Genomic DNA, 6,000 nt, shown 5'->3' with positions numbered 1-6,000 from the left:
CTAAAATATGTGGGGCCCATCTGGGTTATATCTGGGTCCATATGTACCAGATGAATATCATCTGGGCTGGAGATGGGCATTTCCAAGTGGGACCCAGATGGGCTAAATTATGTGGGACCCATCTGGGTTAAATCTGGGCCCATATGTACCAGATGAATATCATCTGGGCTAGAGATGGGCATTTCCAAGTGGGACCCAGATGGGCTAAAATATGTGGGGCCCATCTGGGTTATATCTGGGCCCATATGTACCAGATGAATATCAGCTGGGCTGGAGATGGGCATATCACTGGATCGATCGATCTAGACTGCAGTCATGAATATTCATTCCTTTTTATATGTTTGCTTGTGCAGAGGTATGTTTGATTCCATCCCAGATAGCAAAATATCTGGGCCCCATATTGGTCCAATGTGGGTTATCTGGGACCCATATGGCCCATATGGAAACCATATGGGCTAGAAGTTGGTAGGTCCACATGGGGCCCATATATATGGGGCCCATCTGGGTTATATCTGGGCCCATATGTACCAGATGAATATCATCTGGGCTGGAGATGGGCATCTCCAAGTGGGACCCAGATGGGCTAAAATATGTGGGACCCATCTGGGTTAAATCTGGGCCCATATGTACCAGATGAATATCATCTGGGCTGGAGATGGGCATTTTCAAGTGGGACCCAGATGGGCAAACATATATGGGACCCATCTGGGATCTATCTGGGCCCATATGTACCAGATGAATATCATCTAGGCTAGAGATGGGCATTTCCAAGTGGGACCCAGATGGGCTAAATTATGTGGGACCCATCTGGGATATATCTGGGCCCATATGTACCAGATGAATATCAGCTGGGCTGGAGATGGGCATATCACTGGATCGATCGATCTAGACTGCAGTCATGAATATTCATTACAACAGTAAATGACCAAAATTTTAGCTAAAACAGCTACAACAATTGAAATGTTTATGTTTATGCAAGGATTCCACCGTAAAAAGTTTCAGAAAAGTATGTAATTTATTACTATAAAATTAAAAATCAAAACATTTAATTTCAGGACAAAATTTTCAAGGTTAAATATTGAAAATAGTTATTAACCATTGCCTGTCAAGTATAGCAAACTCGATGTATATATAGAAGTCAATAAGAAGATTCAGTGGTTAGGTGTAGGATAGGATTAGGATTTAGGGTTAGAATGTAGGATTATAGGATATGATAAGGATTAGGAGTATTGGGTTGTAAAGTTAATGACACAAATTTTTTAAAGTTGATTAAAACATCGTGAACCTACATGGGACCCATATAAAAACACAGTATTGTTTTCATATGGGGCCCAGATGGGCCATGTTGGGTTTACATGGGTTTATGTGGGCTTGCCCAGAATCAACCCACACTATACCCACTTGGCCCAAATGGGCCCCACATAGGGTGTACATAATGGGTCCCAGATTGGCCAAGTGGGGCCCATATGGGCCCATACATAGCCCAAATGGGCCCCATATGGTTTACATGGGTACGATGTGGGCCTGCCCATATTTACCCCACGCGAAACCCTGGCCCATATGGGCCCCAGACGGGGTGTACGGTGCAAAAAACACATGGGGCCCAGATGGGCCCATACATAGCCCACATGGGCAACCCATATGGGAGCAATGTGGGCCTGCCCATATTCAACCCACACTAAACCCACTTGGACCAAATGGGCCCCACATAGGGCATATAGGGTGTACATAAGGGTCCCAGATTGGTCAGTTGGGGCCCATATGGGCCCATACATAGCCCAAATGGGCCCCATATGGTTTACATGGGTACGATGTGGGCCTGCCCATATTTACCCCACGCGAAACCCTGGCCCATATGGGCCCCAGACGGGGTGTACGGTGCAAAAAACACAAGGGGCCCAGATGGGCCCATACATAGCCCACATGGGCAACCCATATGGGGCCCACATTTTAGCCCAGATAAGTCCACAAGTAACCCATATGGGCCCCATATAGAACTCCATATATCTTGCTCACTGGGATTTTAATATTGATGTTAAGGTGCATGAAAACAAAAGAAACCGCTGAGAAACTCACTCATCCCTGGACCACGGGGAAAAAAGAACAGTAACTTTCAATATTGTCATTTTGCAACTCTTGAATTTTTACCTTGCCCCATATTTTAAGGCACTGCACTTCTGTGTGAACTTTAATCATATCATGTAGGGTATCATTTAAAGAAAATTAAATGATCTATTTATTTTTATCGATCAATCGCACTAAAAGTAGGGAGGGATAGTCAATCATAGTCAGATTTCCAATTCTTTTTGAGGATTTAATATATATATATATATATAAATATGTGTGTGTGTGAGGGTGTGTGTGTATCCCAGGGGGGGGGGGCACTTCCATTCACGAGTGGATACCATGCGCGACCATGGGGTCTCGAAAAGCACCCTAAACACGTAATTTCCATCTTCTGAAAATGCACCCCTTAACAAGTATTGGAAACAAAACGATACTCTTGGCAAATATTCCCTGAAATGAACCCCTAAACAAGTACAGGATTTTTTTTATTGTTACGGTCGTCGGCTTTACCTTATATTTAGACCCCATCTTCTACACCTCGCGCAAATCGGACTCTAAACACGAAGTGTCGGGGCAAAAAGGACATCCTTTATAAAACATTTTAATTTTGTTTTATCATCCCCGCAAATTCGACCCTAAACTTAATTTCCTAGCGAAATAGATACCCTTTTTTCATTAATTATTTTTGTGTTTTTGACACCCTTATCACGTTACGTACGTAACGTGCCCTATCGTGAAAAAGACATCCTTTTTACGTGTTTTTTGGTCGCGCATGGTATCCACTCGTCAATGTAAGCCCCCCCCCGGGTGTATATGTGTGCGCGCGTACGTGTCAGTGGCGTAGCTAGGATTTTTCTCCCGGGGGGGCACTGGGGGGTCCTTGCTTTTTCAGGGGGGGCACCGGCCATTTTCCGGTGTGTCACAAGGGCGGATCCGACTTTCGCCAATAGGGGACGGGGCCCGAAATTATCTTCATCTATATTTTCCCCGATCAGTCACTTCTTAGTTTTATTCTTATAAAACAACATAAACATGAAATAATCTCATAAGCCTTATGAAAAGTGCGAGCGCGAAGCGCGAGCGATTTTTTTTTTTTTACTTTTGTGTATTATTTTCTGAAAATTCAATTTTCTGGGCAATGTTACGTGTAATGTGAAGAAGATTTAACTAGATGGTTACTGCGAACGCCAATATATTTTAATAATGCGAGCGCGAAGCGCGAGCAAATTTTTTTGACATTCCGACCTAAAAATTGGTCATTCTAATTTTTGTATTAATAAATGGGATAGGTATGTAACTAAACAATTGATGCGAGCGCGAAGCGCGAGAGGAAGAAAATTGAGATTTTAGACATAAAAGCGGGACACACTAGTCATATTTTGTAAATCAAAAATATAGTCAATTGGGTATCATTAATAATGCAATCGTGAAGCGTGAGCAGACAATAATTATTGATATTCTGATGTGAAACTGGATAATTTAAGTACATTTTAAATAAAGAACATGCAGGCTATCGCGCATGTTTTAGATTTAGACCTAGAATGTGGGCATTCTGGATACATTTGTTTAATGGAACATTATGGAATACACGTAGACAATATGAACTTGACAAATCAAACAATGTGACCACGCAGCGTGAGCTTCAAATGCTGATATGTAGACCATAAATCGGACATTTTACAGAGCACTTGAATTTGTAAATGAAAAAAATAATGAAAGCTCGATGTCCGAGCTAAAATATTGACTTAAAAATTTGCTCCATATCAGCCTATTGAGCAAGATATGAATCTCATCGAACAGGCAATTCTGGCGCGAAGCGCAAGGAAAAATTCTATGTAGTAACATGAAAGATTTTCTTTTTAATTGAAAGTCTTCCCCTCACATTATTTTATTCACTCGTCTTCCTCCTCTCGTTTTCCTCTTCTTTTTTTCTTCTGTCTTTCTTCTTCTTTTCTTTTCTTCTTTCTCCCTCCTTCTTTCTTTTTTTTTTTGCTCTGCCAATTTTTTCTGGGGGGGCACCAGGGGGGCACACCAAATCTCAGGGGGGCACGTGCCCCCCCAGGCCCCCCCGTAGCTACGCCACTGGCGCGTGTGTGTGTAATTATGGAAAACTCAATTATGTCCCCCCGGCCCCCACGGAAAATCGTTCCCAGGTTCCTGCATCCAGTTGAATGGGTGAAATTTTGGAAGCTCTATAGCAAAAATCAAGCACATGGACCAATATTTGCATAATTATTTCGAATATTCGGGTTATAGGCCTATGTGCAAAGTTTAGCGAAAATGACATGGATTTCACTTCCACTCAGATTTGTGAACAGCTTTATGAAACACCCACCAGGGGGGCGTTTCATGAAAGGACTTGTCGGATGTTTTATCCGACAAGTCCCATTTTATCCGACAGTTACCATAGGAACAGTGCCTCTCAGCCAGTCAAAATCATGGAAAGATGTCAGATCTGACAACTTGTCGGATGAAAATATTGATGAAACGCTCCCCAGGTCGTGGTCACAAATCTGAGTGGACCTTCCTAATCTAAAAGCATTGTGTTGCTGACCTCTACGTTCGTTACTTTAGATAGTCGAACAAATCTCGCGCGAAAGAAAAAGGTCTGACCTGAAAATTTTCTGTAAATTTTGAGCTAAAACTGTGGCTAGGTAAGTATATTGTAGCTTTCCATATCTGCATGTAGGTGCATGATGTGTATCTTACTTTTGATTTAATTCCCTTCGAAATTGGCGATTAGAACATGGAGAAAACAAAGTCCGATCGAATAAACATGAAAATGGATGCCTTCAGCTTCACTTCATCATGATCCACAGCCACAGGCACAGCCGCTAGCCGGGCACAACATGTCCAGAAGACCGTCGCAGCGCGCAGTCTGATGTAGCGTCCATATCCAACAAGAGTATCTCGCCTGGCCTGGCCGCCGGCTGGCCTGGGCTGACGACTCGCCTTTACAAGGCAAGCTGCTCTGGGCTGGGTGAGTCCAGCCTAGGCTTGACTGAGTACTCCATGTCTGATATTTTTGGCATTATCGTGATCCAAGTCCCTGGTGACTCGGATCCACGGACAATTATTCACTACGTAAAAAGTCCTACCTTTCTTGTTCACCCAACCGTGCAGGCGCATGTCAGTTCACATCATTCTCTCTTTTCACTTTATTTGGCGTCTATTTGGTCTACCACATAAATCAGAATTACATCAGTCTGCTTCTTATCAATCTCTATTAATAGAGCTAAGTACTGATTTATTTTGTTAACTACAAGTAGTAGGATGGCGGGTCGGGTGATAACACATGCTAAACAGTAGAGGCGCACGGCCAATATTGGAGACTGTCTCCAATGTGGGAAATTATCTCCAATATCAGAGACTTTTGTAAAGAATTTGGGTATCCAATTTCAGAGACAGTCTCCAGTTTTGGAGACTAATTTCCTTTGTTTACATTTGCGGCAAAAGGATTACCTTGGCGGCAAATAAAAATGTGATAAGCAGATTCCTCATGACGAATTACCCCTTTTCACCGTCTACTTTAAAAATTCACCGTCTACTTTTGTTTTGATAAGGATTTTTGTTGTCAATCACACACAAAACAAATGGGCTTATGACCTCAGTGAGACAAAATTTTGGGTGGAACAAATCATGCTTTTGTTGGTGATTGTTTCTTTTGTCCTTTTGCAAAGCAAGTCTCCAATGTGAGAGATTGTCTCCCCTATTGGAGAGAGTCTCCCATATTGGCCGTGCGCCTCTACTGCTAAATGATATTTTTTGACTGAAAGTATTTTACGATTCTTAATATATATTAGCCGATGCAAGTATTTCTTAAATCTTAGACTGCAGCTCGACTATAGGCATGTGGTATCTTGGTATCGATAACAAAAGATTCTAAAATGGCGACGTAAACAGACTGGGTAAGCTAACGCTCGACTCGTGCTC

At 42.5% G+C, this 6,000-nt stretch overlaps 1 protein-coding gene across 1 annotated transcript in view; it reads left to right on the top strand.

The window, feature by feature from the left end:
* Positions 1-4,630: 4,630 nt before the first annotated feature.
* LOC121429859 (cohesin subunit SA-1-like) overlaps positions 4,631-6,000 on the top strand; it is a 58,453-nt gene continuing 57,083 nt past the window's right edge. Inside the window, exon 1 of the mRNA XM_041627110.1 lies at positions 4,631-4,721. The gene's annotated coding sequence lies outside the window, so the exon portion shown is untranslated. The remainder of the gene's footprint in view (positions 4,722-6,000) is intronic.

This window comes from Lytechinus variegatus, chromosome 16, assembly GCF_018143015.1.
Source record: "Lytechinus variegatus isolate NC3 chromosome 16, Lvar_3.0, whole genome shotgun sequence".
Classification (NCBI taxonomy): Eukaryota; Metazoa; Echinodermata; class Echinoidea; order Temnopleuroida; family Toxopneustidae; genus Lytechinus; species Lytechinus variegatus.
This window is presented reverse-complemented; position numbering and strand designations above follow the sequence as displayed.